The 18,261-nt window shown below is 39.7% G+C and overlaps 2 long non-coding RNA genes across 2 annotated transcripts; one reads left to right on the forward strand and one right to left on the reverse strand.

Moving 5' to 3' along the window:
• The first annotated feature begins 3,828 nt into the window (after window positions 1-3,828).
• Window positions 3,829-5,006, forward strand: LOC145441000 (uncharacterized). Its single transcript, XR_013915676.1, has 3 exons — window positions 3,829-3,960; window positions 4,406-4,523; window positions 4,844-5,006. It is a non-coding gene; the product is annotated as an uncharacterized LOC145441000 (long non-coding RNA).
• Window positions 5,007-8,446: 3,440 nt separating this feature from the next.
• Window positions 8,447-13,155, reverse strand: LOC145441002 (uncharacterized). Its single transcript, XR_013915678.1, has 2 exons — window positions 10,394-13,155; window positions 8,447-9,891 (listed from the first exon to the last, which is right to left on the reverse strand). It is a non-coding gene; the product is annotated as an uncharacterized LOC145441002 (long non-coding RNA).
• Window positions 13,156-18,261: the final 5,106 nt, after the last annotated feature.

An 18,261-nucleotide genomic window follows, 5' to 3' on the forward strand; every position in this document is an offset into this window, starting at 1 on the left:
CAAAGTACGGTTTTGTTTTTACTCCTCATCCTAATTCCTACGTCCCTCGATAAAAATAATAATATTTCTTTAATTATATAATATATACGCAAATCCAACACGTGCATATATTATAATACTTTTTTCAACGACATACTGCATACTGGAATAGTTCGAAAACGTTTTTTCTTTTTATTAATTAACGGGTATTTGCGCATCATGAATGAAACATGAATACTTGAATTGTTGTTAATTACGACGCTACGGTTGTCAAGGAGCACGGTTGAATTTATGATTATTCAATTACATGTTCAACAGCAGCAATTGTAATTGTAATTGTAATGTAATTGAAGCATGCAAGGAGTAATTGTAATTGTAATTGTAATTTGATATTTTTAGCATGGAGTAATTGTAATTGTAATGTAATTGAAACATGCATGAAAGTAATTGCAAATTGTAATTGTAATTGAACTGAAATAATGTAATTGATCCAACTCTGGTTTGAACAGCGATTTGCCTTGCGAAAGGCCACAGGGATAACAGGTGTTTAGATATCCCTGGCGAAAGGCAAAGGACGTGGCTTGTTAAATACGGGCTTGGCATTAGGTTTCAAGTGAATTGTCACGTTTGTCTTGGTGCATCGTCCTAATACATTAGAGAAAACGAGAGGGAAATTTGGACTGAAAAGATACCAATTTGTCGTTCGCATCACAAATGTCAATAGTATTACATGATTGCGATTTGACCATCTGCGAGGAAATTGCATCCAAAGCAGACGTTCCCTTAGCGGTCATGGAGAAAGCATCGCTCCAATCGAGACCAAAAATGTTTTGCCCACGGTGTTCGTCGAGAACTACCAATTTTAAGCCAACTCGAACTTCGGAACCCACCTGCACGGTTACAGTGCAAATACCTTTCACTTTCAGTGGCTTGTCGCCGTACGCTACGAAAGAGCAATGGTATGCTGAGAGTTTCGGAGATCCCAAAGTTTTGTACCCAGTCAATCCCACCATGGCGGAGGGTGCACCAGTGTCCCACTGTGTCGGCAACGGAATGCCGTTGATGCTGGAGTTGATCCAGAGCTGGTTTCCTACGCGTCGATATAGTTAATCGATGTCGAAGGAGAGGAGCGGCAGTGAGCAGAAAGTGACGGATGTGACCTGTTGCGTGATACTAGGTTTGGTAGACATGCACACAGGTTTGATATGACCTTTTCGACCACATTTCTGACACACTGAATGTCGATATTGACAGTCTTTTCTCTGGTGATCGATGAAACAGCGGTTGCAGGATTTCAGTCTTTCCGGGAAGTTGCCTTGGGTGGATTTGGAAGGTCTTCTCCCCTTCTGATAACTTCCCGTCATTTTGTTGACGATGGAAGTGTCTTTGCCGCTACTCTCGCCCTGGATAACCCTATCAGTTTCCAGCGTTCTCACGTGTGTTGCGGCTACTTTGAGAACGTCGTCAAGGGATGGATTGGTTTGTGTTAGACAATGCCGTCTCACATCCGCGTGCGGCGTTTCTTTAATGATGAGATTGCGCATTAGCTCATCAACGTAGCTCTGATCACAGCCATCTCTTGAGCATGTGAAGTTACAATATTTGGAGATTCCGCGTAAAGTAGCGATCCAATCAGCATACGATTGTCCCGGTTGCATTTTGCAATTGTAAAATTCGTACCTGGCTGCTTGTGCATGAATGGAGTCATTGAAGTATGTAGACAACTTCTCGGTCAACGCGTCGAAGGATTGCACACTGACATCAGCAGCACCAAACAAATTACGTAGGAGCGAGTACGTTTCAGGTCCGACCCATGAGAGTAAACACGCTTCTCCATGTTGGAAATGCCGTAAATTGCTAGGTGATGGTTGAATCGTTGCAGATATTGGTCCCACTTATCCTTTGATTTTACGAAAGAATCAAACTTGGGAGCGGTAGCTTCAGATGTTGATGCACCGGGATTCAACCTCTGCGCTAATTGCGATATGGCTTCCTCATGCTGCAGCTTTTGCTGTGCCATATCTTCTTTGGGCTGTGCGCGTTGTTGATCCAAATCTTCTCTGTGCCGGGCATTTTGATGCTCCAGCTGTGCCTGTTGTTGCTCCAGCTCTTCATGTTTCATGTAGAGTAGACTCGCCATCATTGCCTGCTGCTTCTCGAGCAGCTTCAGTATACCTGAATCCATGCTTTCTCAGTCGCAGAAATAACTATGAATCCGACTTCTGACACCAATTGTTATGTTCTTGATCTTGTTTGAACAATAACTCATACGACGAGGTTGCAATATGAAATCAGTATATTAACAGCAGAATAACTTTAAAGCAGCGACACGATCCAGAGTTCAGTTAAACGAAAGACCGGTAGACAACAGAACACAGGGTATAAATACAAAGCACGACACACGAGGAAATAATGATTGGCGGTAATTACTAATCCTAGACAAATAAGAGACAAACGATATAAACGTAAAATGCACGAACATAACAAATACCAATGGTTGAAGGTTTCACAATTTTTGTTCACTCTTCCTGACGACAGGTGAGGCACTACCTCACTTGCCTCTCCTGGCCCCACGTCAATAATGTATCACACCTTGCATTGGGCATAAACTGCTGTAGTGACCATGTTTGGCTCCACTTCCGCATGCATCACGGGTTCTCGCAATTAAAAGGAGCACCGCAATAAAGCTATTTTCTCGTAACTCAAGTTCCGCATGCTCGAATAAGGTTACCAGCATGGTTATAGTACGATTTTTAACAGAGAAAATGAGGCACACACGACGAATCCCATGTAGTGGGTTTGAGTAGGCTAAGTGTTGACGTGACGTCAAGAATGTTCAATTGTGACTTAACAGTTGATTGAGATGTATGGCTCTTTGAGAATTAAAATGACAAAAAATGAGCCAACATGACTCTTCGGACGAAAAAGGTTCACGAGCCCGACCCCTACCATGTATATCATAAATTTGCTCATTCGGATTAGATTCGGACTGGATTTTTTACAATTTTGTGGAAATCTATTTAAAATTTTGTTTCCAATATTTTCAGACGATTGCAACTATAGTAGTGAATTGCAACTATAGTAGTGAGTTTTGATTACAAAGGCAGACAAAAATCACCGGCCCAATGACGAAAAATGGACAGTGCATGCCTTGTGATGGAACTAGTAGCACTGTAGAGCTGTTCTGTCAAGGGTTCAAGCAAATATAAGTCTGCAGGGCCTGGCTGTATCTCAGCTCAGCTCTACCTTTAAGATTCATCTTTGCTCTGTCAAGGTACAAGCAAATATAAATTCGTTAACCCTAACGGGCAACGCCGGAACCAGAGGCGATCAGTAACGCTTACTTGTACTTTTTTGAAGAACTCAAGTAGTTTTATTCCCCTTGCTATAATTGCTGAGGTAGTTAGTAATTTTCCGCTACTTCTACTTCCACTCCATAATATTTTGGGATTCACTCGCTTACTTTTTGCTATTTACAGTTTGTCAATAAAAATTATGACATTCCTCTAATAAGAGAGATAGGATCGGTGAGAGGAATATTGAAGGAAAATGCAGGGGCGTATTTTCAGCAACGACGTGGCGTCTTATATTCCCTGGGACGTATTCAAGACATGTGACATAACAATGTCGCAGCCTGAAGCAAAGCTGAGCTAGTGGCAATTTGTGAGATGACACCGTAAATGCATTGTGACACCTAAAAATTGTCTTGAAAATGGGAAATTACAAATGAATAACATAGTGCAAAGACCAAATACTTTTCGAAGGGCTTTCACAATATTTGACTCATCGGATTATCAATAAACCACCTACTTGAATCGTTCCTTCTGAAGATCGGCTTCCGAGCTCGTGCTATCGCTACCAATATGACAAGCAATATGGCTTCCTACAACCATCTATAAAAGGACTTCGATGACATTGTTGCGATGGTAATCCAACATTACATTGTAGCGAAAGACAATTTGCTCCAACGTGACCTCTACGGTGGGTGTCATATTTCATCATGCAGCTTGTGACCACAGGTGTTCTGTAGAACTCTTCTCCGCTACTCCGAAAAGGAAAGTAACGGATAGAAGGAATTCAGTTTTCTCCATAGATGTAGATATATCTGTAATAATAAAAAGCTATAGGCTAAATGCATGTACAGAAAATGTGTGTGGATTCCTTGTCGTGACTCGTGACTGATAAATGACAAGCGTGAAATAACTTGGTAAGCTATGCATACTTAGTAGGCTACTCCACATCCATCTTCTCACTAACAATATCCGGTTACCCAAAACCAACGCGAGGAAGGGAAAGCGCGGCGGTGTCAAGGTTATACCAAGCTAAATTGAATTCTTGATCTGTATGAGGATTGTAATGTATTTGTTCATATATGATCAAGTAAATTTATTGCCACACAGATGCCAATCTCGTATTGTTTGTTCAGATGAATACTAAAGTCTGTTTCCTTCTGATAACAATTGTAAGTCTTTTGGTCTCCACCACGGAAGGGAGTGGTCCCCACTTCGGAGTCCAAATACGTTGGGGTCGTCGGAGACGCTGGGGTAGGCATATCAGTAGGCATACTAGTTATAATTGTTTGCTCCAAAGGCATAGCACTGACCAGATTAATGACCAACATTTTTTTCGCTTCACATCACTTACTGAGCTCTCGTTACTTACTTATTACAATATGCAGATCTACTTAAATTTGCATAAAACTGCAAGTTTTGCGACATTCCCGATATACATGTTCCTTAAAAGCTCCGTGCCATCCCTAAAAATAGTTACGAAATAAAAGTATATATAGCCCACTGTTGATTATACATACATACACCGATGCCTACAAAAAGTCATCTATTGGTTGTTTTTGTCCGTTTAACAGACTCTGGAAATAAGAAGGAAATCGTGGATGACATGTCTGATGAATATCTCGACGTACCCTTTGAGGATGAATAGCTCGTCAGCGGTATGCAGTCGTCCGTTATATCCGTTCGATTATACTACAGAGTGATTTGACAATTAAATTTAAATCATAGGCGTTCAGATTAACTTCATTTATTGGGGCAATGTCGCCTACCGGGTACTGATTGAAGGTTCATGTGATGAACAATCTATCTTGACCTGGTCCGTCGAGGCTTGAGATATATCTTCAATCGAACTAAATTTATTTCAGAGAAGCAGATAATCTGTTCTTACAGCAGCGCAAGTAGATTCCAGCGTAGACAACACAGGTAACGATAGATCGTTCATCAAAGGTTATGAGCCCAGCACGCTTCCGTTGCGAATTGTATGTTGACTGTGCAAAATCTCGACAGTGGATCGCAGGCATGCAATCGGAGAGATTTCACCTTGATTGGCCCCCTTACAGAATATCTGGTCGATACCTACTATAAAAGTCAAATTACTTCATCTTCCGGTACATCTGATCACTTGGTATTAGAAAGCATAAATATTTGATAGTAATATGTACCACAGTCAATATTACCGACAAAATTCATTCATGAAGTAGAAAATATTTTCGCTCTCCGCGCAACTGGACAGTGAGTGCCAGTAATTCTTCCACAGTTGAACTACGAGAACCTCATGTCTAGTATTAACCGTGTGACATGAACAGTGACTTTATTTTATTAACGTGCGCACAACATTTTTGAAGACACCATCCGATCAATATGCAATAATGCGCGTAAAAATATCATAGATAAAATGCATTCATTTACTTTACAGAATTTTCACGATACACATACATCAATTGCACACTGATTTTTCATAGGGTTACCATCAGAGTTGGATCAATTGTAATTTGTAATTGTAATTGAATGTAATTAATTACATTTTTCAATGTAATTGTAATGTAATTGTAATTGAAGCATTTTTATTTTGTGTAATTGTAATTGTAATTGCAATTTGACAAAAATTTTGCCTAATTACAATTTCAATTACATTAAATTGCTATTGAGACCTGACAAGCACAACATAAAATAATTGACTTATAATGCATTCTCTTTAAATGTCGACAAGGAATTTGACGGATCCATTTGCGGAAGCCCTTGACTGCGCCCTTGCGGGCGAAGTTTTTTTTATTTTTACCGCTATGCTGGCCTCGGCTGCCATTGTATACAATTATTAGCTTACTAACCAACGGATGGATTCTCAACACGTGACTCACGATTGAATACGCCGAGAAGCGAACTGCTGAGCCGGCTAAAAGCAGCAGAATTGATAGTCCCATAGCTGGCGATCCAAGCGTCGAAATTTGATATGTATGGTCCTAATCGCAAGCTAGTGTCGCACTGATTCCGCAATAAAAGTATATTTCCAGGCAATGGTACCATCCCAAAATAGTCGTGAAAGTCTGGGAATCGGCATTGTTCTGAATAATTGCTGGGCGTAATTGGTCATTGTTGTGGTCATGCTGCTGCGGCGCTCTCACTTTTTAAAACAGTCGGCCTTAAACGGCTATTTTGGAGCAGTTACATTGCCCTGACGAGATTTCAATTTGTATTTTTGGAATTAGTGCATCGATAGCGTACGATAAAGACCAGATGCATCAAATTTAGACGCTTGGATCGCCAGCTCTAGGACTACAAGGTTTGCTGCTTTTAGCCGGCTCTGCAGTACCTTTGTCGGTGCATTCATCCGTGACTCACATCTTGCGCATCTATCCGTGGGTTGGCAATCTACAATACGATTTCAGATCACGATGATGCATCGTTACTTCGTCTGGCTAACTAACCAGATCACTGGATATTATATAACGTCTAATCTGACAAAGCACGGTTTTGTTTTTACTCCTCATCCTAATTCCTACGTCCCTCGATAAAAATAATATTATTTCTTTAATTATATACTATATACGCAAATCCAACACGTGCATATATTATAATACTTTTTTCAACGACATACTGCATATAGTTCGAAAACGTTTTTTCTTCTTATTAATTAACGGGTATTTGCGCATCATGAATGAGACATGAATACTTGAATTGTTGTTAATTACGACGCTACGGTTGTCAAGGAGCACGGTTGAATTTATGATTATTCAATTACATGTTCAACAGCAGCAATTGTAATTGTAATTGTAATGTAATTGAAGCATGCAAGGAGTAATTGTAATTGTAATTGCAATTTGATATTTTTAGCATGGAGTAATTGTAATTGTAATGTAATTGAAACATGCATGAAAGTAATTGTAATTGTAATTGTAATTAAACTGAAATAATGTAATTGATCCAACTCTGGTTACCATAGGTCCTCTTTTAAGGGTATTTGTACTCCTTTTTGAAGAAATGTCCTCCCTTCACTCAAATGTCCCCCTTTGTAGTCTAAAATGCCCCAAAAAAGACCACGGTAGACATTGAATTTGGGTGTAAAAACAGACGACGGGAGTAGTTATATAGATCGATTGTGAGGTGTGTACGGTTCTTATGGGCCCGCTGGTGAGGTGCCGCGAAACTCGTGTTGTTGATAGGACCCATTTACACCCCCTATCTCTGATGAGGTGCTCTGTAAGTATATGGATCTCTGATTAGGTGACCTCTCGCTGATGACGTTGATGGTTGAAAACTCGTGTAGGTGATGGCACCCTTTCAGACCCCCCATCTCTGATGAGGTGTCCCTTGTGCATATTGCGTGTTGGTTTCAGGTATAGGTTGTGGCGTCGTATTAAAAACCCATGTTGACATGTCGTACTTTCAGGCAGACTTGGACAACTAGAAAATTTTGAGATTTTTCAAATTAGATTAGAATTAGAATTAGAGCTACACGTCTTTTTCCAAAGTACATTAGAGTTAAAATTAGAGCTACTCAGTTTTTTCTAAATTAGATTAGAATTAGAATTTCTGAATTCGCAAATACTTGGAAATTGAATGAAATTGTGAATGACAAATAAATACAGCAAAAATCAAGCTCAGTTCATATCAAATCACGGTGCATTCCTATAAGCATGAGAATAGTTAACGTCTGTACATCAAGCTTATTGTCTCGTTTTGCACTATACCAGGGGTCACCAACATGCAGCCACATGCGACCGACGATATGGTTTGTTATTTTGGAAGAATGCGATAATGCATTTTAAAATTTGAAATCGATTTCAGTATCAAATTAGGGTAATTGTTTCAAAATAAGCTATTCGCCTGTACCCAACAACACTATTCCTCACTAGCTGAAAAGACTTCGCCATGGAAACATCGATGAAGAGTAAGCTGATATGAGCATGTTGCCTTGACGTGCAATGGCCCAGACACTACCGACGGGCTACCGACGCGCTTAGAAAACGGCCTGGGATTTCCTACAAAATCAATCTTTAGGATCAGATAGTCTTCCAGCTATAGTAACATGTCTGCCTATCCCTAATATCGATTCGTTAGTCACCGGAAAGTCTGGTCAGGTATCGTGCACAGCTCATAGTTCGAAATTGAAATGAAGTTTATACTTTATGATCATGATATTTCGTTTTTTCGTATGTATAGACTACTTCCATAATAAAATATTACTTCTTTTGTGGTAACCATGCCAATCGCCCATGTTAGTGAGCACGGCGTGCTACTAACGTGAAGTTTTAATAGCATGGTTGATCAACTGTGTTGGCTATTTTGTCTCAATATAGCATGATTGCGGCCCGCGGCCTCAACGAAATTTCAAAAGTGGCCCGCGACTCGTTTTGTGTTGGCGACCCCTGCAGTTCTCCTGCACGTTCCGGTGGAACTAATGTTGCAGTCATGGCTACGAGTTTTTGAGCAGCTGCCTTAAAACGAGGAAAACGGTTTTCTCTTTTCCAGTAACTCAAAACATCGCAGTCCATGCTCTCACGCTCTCCTTCGATCTCATTCCACTTCATTCTCTAATATAATTTCATTGGTTAGATCTAAAGCAATCATCCTCTTTTTTCTTGAGGTAATTAAGGGCATGAAAGTCAACAAGCCTGTGTTAACTATCTCTTTTTCTTCGCTGCTGTTCTGTTTGTGATCGAAACTAAAATGTTGTTCGCAGACTACACGCTACTATGCCTGCATGGCTATTATTCGTCACAATAATTACAATGACTATACAGTGTATGTAAATAAGGCGTTGGCTGCTTGGCACTGGATTTCCCTGTGTGAGATGGATATTCTTGTTAACTCGCTGAAAAATGCCGCGGACAAAGAGGGATTTTCAGGAAAACAACAAATTAGACTAGAACTAAAATTAGAGCATAGGAACATTTGACAACGTAGATTAGAATTAGAATTAAAGTATAGGGACATTTCACACATTAGATTAGAATTAGAATTAGAGCATAGAAACTTTTCACAAATTAGACCAGAATTAGATTACTGACATTTCTCTCTTATTTAGTGAAATTAGGCAACTAGAATTTTCTAGTTGTCTAAGTCTGCTTTCAGGGTATAGGCTGTGGCGGTGAGGTGGTGTTGAATATGTATCAAGTATAGTAAACAGTCACGTGATTGATCCTTACATGATGTGTATATTCCAAATTATTATATATGAACAATTTGAGTTAATCCCAACGTTTACGGTAAGTGTGATATCAACATATCGTTATTTTTATGGATGCGGTCGTATGATACCGTTATCGGATATAGGCTCGTTCGCGAACTAATGTTTATTGAAAAAGGTGTGAAATAGTTCGGTAAATCTAGGAATCACTCGCATGGTAATATTTTGGTAATTAGTTTGCCACAGAGTCGTCGCAGACGGCGATTCGAAAACCAACAGTTCCCGCGCTCGCAAATTAACACTTCAAAAAAGTGTGAAATAATTTGCTAAATCTAGGAATCACTCGCATGGTAATATTTTGGTAATTAGTTTGCCACAGGTGTGAAATAGATTACAAATCCTACGGTTGCTGACAAGACAATGCCCGAGACATAGCGATTTCTCGCTCACTACACAACTGAAGTTGAATCGTATCCGAATGCGTAAATTTATCACCTCGAGATCAAGATTCGAAAACAACAACCTGATGCTTTATGTTCTAAGTTCTAACTCTAATTGATAAGTACAATAACAGAACCGCCACCGCGGCGACTTGAATTCCGACAAATTGTTACTTATTTCTGTACTAACCCTAATCCTTTGTGAGGTTAACGCTTATTCAAATAGGTGTGATATATAGTTTGCAGGAACGTACGGTTACCGACAAGATAGCACCTCAGGCAGAGCGATCTCTCGTGGTTTGGTGTTACAGAGGTAGGAATCACTCTCAGGGTAATATTTTGGTAATTAGTCTATCACGCAGAGCCGTCTTAGACGGTGATTCGAAAACCAACAATTTGACACTTTCCGGTGATCGCTATGTTAGCGTTTTCACACCTCTAGAATGGTGGTTGACTTTATCATGAGAATATTCAATCAAGGTGGTATTTCGTCAACTTGAAATGAAACTCACTACAAAACTCAAGTTGAATCGTATCCGAATGCGTAAATTTCTCACCTTGACATCAAGATAATATTATTCAAAGTCTGTAAACATGGTACTGTCTTATTATATCAATAATATTAAGAATGTTGATCACTTGGATGTGGGATTATTCACTCGTTGCTTTGAAACAAACGTTAAAACTTACAACTCTATCAGTGGTCTTTAATTATTTTTGTTACAACTGAGTTTCTGAAAATGCTATCATTATCGCATCCTGAAATTTTAACGTGTTATAACACACAAGATAGCAGTGTTGGAATGACTCGAGTCATGACTTTACTAGAGTCAAACTCGAGTCACCTTTTTCGTATGACTTGACTTGACTCGAGTCACTTTGCTAAAATGACTTGACTTGACTTGACTCGGCGTATCAAAATTGTAGATTGACTCGTGACTCGGAGCAAAATTCACGAGTCAATTTCAAGTCATCAAGGAATCGGTGTCGTTAAAATCACTGTATCTTGCATATGGTCGGATTGCTCGCGGAACGCTCTTGTAACCCGTAAAAGCGACTATAATCATTCAATGATCGTGCGTTTCACTGTGCCTCCATTGTTCTTGTCACAAATAAATTGTCCGCAAACAAAGTGACCGAAGCTTATAGCTTACGATGTCGTAAACTAGTATAGTAAACTGTAAAGTAATGTAATAGCAAAATGCATATTTCTGTTTTCTGTTCTTACCTTAACCAAACCTCTTGTTTTATTGAAATTGAATTCGAATATAGTTTATATTGGCATCAACTATTGGCGCAGGCTCGAATTGTATCATATCAATTTGTAAATGGGTAATGTACTGCATCTTAACAATTCGTTTCTCTATTCTCTATTTTGGCTGGTAAACTGAGGCTATGCAATTACTTACGTAGTTTACCAGTTCTACGTATATGTGATCGATACAACGCCTTGTTGGGTTTATATTTAACTCTATATTCGTTCATTGGTTCAGAATCAATGACCACTCAATCTGTATTTCAGGCAGCTAGCAAAATCCAATGACGTAATCATGCCTCATACTTCGAAAAGGCAACTTGACTTGAATTGTGACTTGACTCGTGACTTGACTTGACTTGACTTGACTTGACTTGACGTGACTTGACTTGACTCGAGTCACCTCGAATAATCGAGTGACTTGACTTGACTCGAGTCACCTTCGAAAATCGATTGACTTGACTTGACTCGACTCGAGTCAAAATGTGCATTGACTCGAAATGACTCGTGACTCGAAGGTAGTGACTTGATCCCAACACTGCAAGATAGTCAAGTACAAAAACATTCACAAGTTTTAAACCTAATTTTTACATACTTGATTATATTACTACAACTTGTAAACTTTATTAATTCATCCTGGTGAACACGAATAATGTTGCTCGCTTGTAATATTCACATATTGATTTGAATAATGACAACTCATGAGACCCTACAACTAGGGATGGTGTGAACCTCTGAAAGGTTCAGGTTCGTGTTAACGGTTCGTGGACATATTAGCATGCGACACAATAGCAAGCGACACTTGAGCATAGCGACTTCTGGTCATGGCGACTCGTGGGCATGTAGACACATCAGCACAGGGACATACTAATATGAGGACATATTAGCATGGGGACACATGAGTATAGGGACACGCGGTCATGGATACACGTGAGCATAGGGACACATCAACATGGTGACAATTTAATAAGTGCCACTTGAGCATGGTGACACATGAGCATGCGATACATGAGCCTTGACGACACATGAGCATGGGTACACAAGAGCATAAGCACACATGCGCATATGGACACATGGGCATGGGGACACAAGAGCAAAGGTGCTCATGAGCATGGGTTCACACACGCATGCGACACTTGAGCATGCGACACGTCTACATGCAGACACTTGAGCATGCGACACGTGGATATGCAGACACTTGCGCATGCGACATTTGAGCATGTGAAACTTGAGCACGCGACACTTGAGCATGTGACACTTGAGCATGCGACACTTGAGCATGTGAAACTTGAGCATGCGACACTTGATGGGTATCAAAGTTGGGAGGGGATATTAGGGTTGGGGGAGGGGAGATATATCATTTTCGGTATAAATCCATGATTTTGACGCTAGTTAACTACACACTAATAAATGACAAATGCTCAAGTGTCGCATGCTCAAATGTCGCATGCTCAAATGTCGCATGCTCAAATGTCGCATGCTCATATGTCGGGCAACCCGTGTGAACGCGAACCTTTTTGAACGGTTCTGTGTGAACGCGAACGTGAACGTCATTACGTCACGTGACGACGTATTACCAATGCCAACCCTACATTTGATTGAAGTGATAGCCTGTATTAATGTACAATTGTACAAGATGCCTAGCGACGACTCGGGCCACATAATGTCACAAAGCTGAAGTACATATTGACGTTTCAAACGTCGCCAAATATATCAATTTGGATAATCAAATGATATAATATTCCCATAAAATCAATATCTTCCGTCGCTTTGCTAATAACTTCGACGAGGACTCGCAAGGGAATATATAAGCTTGCGCCTTAACGGTATAGGCCACATCGGACAAATGTATTCGTCGTCTGAGTATTGCTACGTTGATATTGAGCAGAGTGTAAAACGGGTTTCTATAATTGCTACCCTATTAACAAGTTATACAGCCAAAACTCCAATCGCATGGGTTTGGTTTTTATGATACAATAAACATATGAAATCAAGATTGACCCCATACGTTTGCAAGATTTTTTACATCAGACAACGATACCAACTTCATCAAGTGGTTGAATATGTATCATTCGCTGACTGCCTACCAACTTTGTACCGTACTCTTCCTTATCATACATTTAAAGCTCGCTATTGCAAATTTATATTATCCAAGTACTAAGAAGAACATATCTCATGACCACAGTAATGTTGTTTGTTGTTTTGATTCATTTAATATGCTACAATAATATTACCACTGTGTACATGGCTCAAATTGTTATTTTCTGATCACACTGTTAACTATGGTAACCGTCCTTCACTAGTGTTGCTGTCTTTTATTTACTTTTGTTTATTTCGTTACTCTTTGCGGTGCTACTTGACTGAGAGAAAAAATTGATCCATATTATAATTAATACTGCCAATATGCTTGGGTGACTCCGGCCTAGAAGACTTCGGTCATATCGGGTCTCCCAGTCTATACCGTGCAAATTATAGTGAGGAAAAAATTTAAAAAATGTATACTATTGGACGTGAATGTTTGTGGACATTGCCTTTACTATATTTCATGGTTGACGAATAAAAGAACTCTCTCTCTCTCTCTCTCTCTCACATGTAGTGTATGACGCTCTTGATGTAGTGTGATTGCGGGTCAAGCTCACAGCAGAGAGTCACTAAATATTGCCGAGCAAACCTTTGTAACAAAGCAAGTAAAATATTTGAGATTGTCAAGGTGTCTGCTCGTTTAGTGTTGATTTTTATGCTGTCAGCGCCATGCAAGTGGCCCGCAGTTGAAATGCAACAAATTTCACCCAAAGATGAATAATGAAGTGAAAATTGTAATATATGAACAAAGTTCACAGTGCAGAACCTACCAAGGTTCGTTTGTGAACGTGAACCTCTAAATTTCCGAGGTCCACACACAGAACGCGAACGTGAACCTCACGTTCACACCATCCCTACCTATAACTTTATTAACGAACTAGTTATTTTTACCTAACAGGAAATGCATACTCTATTCGTCTCGACATCTCAACATCTTACAACACTCGAACGAGTTAATTACGAAAACGCTGTCAAGTAAATCCGTAGCACAAGAGTATGCGTCCGAAAGTAGACAAACGGCGCTTGTAGAACCACCACATCCATCAATCCATATCAATATCAGTTGTATTCTTCATATTTCATTATTCTACTGTAAAAGCGATTGATCGTTTTTGCGACGCAACAACTACAAATCAATGCTTGCGACTTGAGTGTACGAGATTTGAATGTCTGAAAAATAATCGTGAATTAATTTCTGCCTACAGATATAGAGGGTGAATCTACCTAACATAATCAGGAATCGCTGTTTCCAAGTATATCACAGGTGTAATAAAATCGCTATGACGCCTATCTAAAAGTACGCATGCGTTCGATTCCCGTTCCGACTGTTGCGTTGTTTACGAATCAAGGTAAAGATGAAACACCAGTGTCGTTGCTGTCGGAATTCGTGAAGGAGAATTGAAACATACGTGTCAAATTGTTGGTTTTCGAATCACCGTCTACGACGGCTCTGTGACAGACTAATTACCAAAATATTACCTTGAGAGTGATTCCTACCTCTATGACACCATGCAGACCACGAGAGATCGCTATGCCTGAGGTGCTATCTTGTCGGTAACAGGAACCGTACGATTTTGCAAACTATTTCACACCTATTTGAATAAGCGGTAACCTCACAATGGATTAGGGTAAGAACAGAAATAAGTGACAATTAGTCGGAATTCAAGTCGTCGCGGTGGCGGTTCTGTTATTCGTTACTTATTATACTTATCAATTAGAGTTAGAACATAAAGCATCAAGTTGTTGTTTTCGAATCTTGATGTCGAGGTGATAAATTTACGCATTCGGACTCATATATCAGCGATGTAGGTTGCCATATCAATGTAATCTTCGAAGACGGAACGTACAATATATACAATTTTGCAGCGCTAAAATCATTAGGGATTGTGCGACGACGGATCAAATATCCGATTTCCCCGCATATATGTGGGCCTTACTCAGCTGCATCAGTCAAATCCAAGGTGACCACTTGTATATCAGAGATAATAATATGATTTAATGTAGTTACAATGCGTGTTGGTGCCCGTAATGGCGTAACGTCGCTCCGAGACAAGCTACATGTTTGATGATCATGCCAAATATATGTTGCGTGATGATCATCCGAGCAAAACGCCGGAAATGACGTCAAATTCAATAAATTGATATGAATATTCATGTAACTGCTACAATCACAGAGTCTATGATTTTAAAACTTATCTTGGTAGTTTACGGAGTGGAAGTTACGATAAGCGAAATTTATGCTGCAACGCTGTAACGCGACATTGGTCGAATATCATTCGATTTTAGGATATTCAGATTGCAATGATTGATATCATTTTCCTTTATTTACGAGTCGCACAACATTTTTGTCTTCAACTAGATTTCGATCAGGGTGGATAACTCCTAGTCGTGATTTGAGATATGAGCATATACTTATCGGTAGGGCAAGTTTTTGTTCCAGTCAAATCCTCAGAAAGTTGCACTTATTTTTCATAAAAGTTGCAGTAATAACTTGCATTCACTTTTCACCAAAGTTGCACTAAAAAGTTGCTTGTATGGACATTGGACAAGTTCCTTGAAATTATTTATGGTATGAGATACTCGAATCGATCCGTATTCAGGGCATTGCAGCAAAGCTCAGTCTTGGTGACTTCAAAAACATAAATATCCTGAAAAAAATGACCCAGGCAAAATATAATTTTCGGCGGTCTAGCCTGAATGTACGTCAAATCAGAAAGGACCTCAAATTTAAACGACTGTGCAATAATCAAGCTATCTATCAACATATAGTGCCAAATATTTCCAGTAAAATGTTAGTTGCACGAAAAATCGAAAAACGTTGCAAAATCTTTCACGAAAAATCGAAAAAGCTGCAAAACGTTGCATGAAAAAATGAAGAAAAGTTGCAAAAAGTTGCAACATAAGATTCCTCCAAACAGCTTAAAACACCAAAATACATAACTTCTGAGTATTTAGGAAGCTGCCGGAAGCTGTAGCAAAAGTTGCAAAAGTTGCAAAAACTTGACCTACTATCAGAGAACAATATCATGAGGTATGCAATTGATTTGCAATATAAAGTGGGATCATTGTCATGGTTCAGGCAGAGCTGCCAACGCATGGAAGTATGGGGGAAATCCATATCTTACTTGGAAATTTTATACCGTACCATACCTGCTCGAGTCCATATTCCATACCGATATTCCGTTCAATACCATACCATATCAGTGGAGGTACATTAGTAAAGAAAGCTAAGGGAGCACTCTCATATTGCGACCGTTATCTAAATATGGGCTTCACGTGGAGTGATGATGAGTTGCAGTATTAGATTGCCTTATCTGTCAAATGTCAAATTGTCAAATTAAGTTATTGTGCCAAGTAGGCCTATGTTGGAAAGGCACCTAAAAGAAGCATAGACACCGAGCTATTGCAAAATACTTCTGGATGAGCGTAAACACCAATGCAGGTCGTAATTTACCAAAACGTTTGAAGTTCCGAGATCGCAACGTGAGATAGCGTAGTGGTGAGCGTCGGCGCCATCAAAAGCAGGGTACGATTCTCGCTGTCGTAGGTTATTCTGGGCTCCTTGTCTTCCGTTATTACGGCGACAAAAAAAGCCCAGAAATAAAGACCCGATAAAGAAGAAGAAATAGCTTCTAAAAAGAACCGAGGAAGAAATTATAGAATCGAAGAAGTCTGTGACACCAGGAAAGGTCAAGATGGATGCCAGTTCAAGAGACCCCAACTGGTTCGTCGTTCGGCAAATCCCAAAAAGACCCGACGAAAGAGAGGACTCACAAGAAATGGAAAGAACTAGAAAGGGCCGCGGCTTCAAAAAGATCAACATCGAAAAGAACTGTGACATCGGGCACTCTAGGCAGAGGTGGATGTCAGTCTAAAAATATAGCAACTGCATTGTCGTTCGATATCCTCCTAACTGTTCATTACATCGCATTGTGCCTTATCACATTGTACATTGTGTGTGACTTGTTCAGATGAAAATATAACTCAGCGATTATTGATTACAGTCGGTCGATCCAAAATTGTCCTTACTGAAACGATTCTGCATATTTACTGCGAATTTAGCTGCTTTATTTATCAATAGTTTCAACACTACGCAGCAGTTGCCTTCTAAACCTACACCGCCCCTATTTGCTCTCAGCGCCCCCTTCACGCTTTCATGGTCAGCGTCCCATTCACGCTCGCGAACGCCCCCGGGAGCGCTGGCGCCCACTTTAGAAACAACTGATTTAAAGAGTATCAGAAGGACCCAGACTGGCATGTAGTCTTTAAGGCTGCAGAACAGACCACAATTCTGTACCACAATTCCAGTATGCAAGGCCAAATTGAAAATATCTTATCTTCAACGGACAAGATTATACCATTGCAAGAAAAATTAAAAGTGCGGTCACTACAAGAATAAGCATTAAGCAGGAACTTGTAGCCTGTTTACTAATTTCTCCGGAAAGAAAAACAGGGAATTCGCATCATTGGTTGCTGAACATCTCAAACGTTTGCATGCAAAAATAAACATTTATTTTCCAAGACTATAGTCACAGAACACTCTAAATGGGTAAGAAACCCATTTTGGCGCAGAACACCCATTTTACTTGAAATCTCAAAGACTAAAAAGTTTTTTTGACATTCGTAATGACGTATACTTGTAGCTATGGTACATTGAGATGCCACTCGACGAATAAGTATATTGGTCGAGGGGTTGCATTGTTCTGGAAAGCAATCTTAGGAGCCTACTTTAGAAATTACTGAATGCTATACTGCATGCCTCTCCGCGGTCAACACAAATGACTGATGCCAGCACTACAAATAAATAGAATTGTCGAAAATATATTCAGCTACCATGATAGAGAGGTTATGTCACGCGGTTCGTATAACAATTTAACTCGCAAGAGTAGTCACACGTATCCCAACAATATACATTCTACTTTTAAAATCCGAAATATGGAAAGTAAGTCATTGTCGCAAAAAAACGGATCATTTAGATGTGGAAATAGTCTTAAAACATAACCGATTGGGTACGATAGTACAAGCAGGCAAAGCCTACCTTAGTGCTCCAAAAAGGTAGAAGTACTTCGCCGAAGACCACCTCCGTAT

The sequence above is a fragment of the Botryllus schlosseri genome, chromosome 6 (assembly GCF_051294905.1).
Source record: "Botryllus schlosseri isolate E-star chromosome 6, Bs_hap1, whole genome shotgun sequence".
Lineage (NCBI taxonomy): Eukaryota > Metazoa > Chordata > Ascidiacea > Stolidobranchia > Styelidae > Botryllus > Botryllus schlosseri.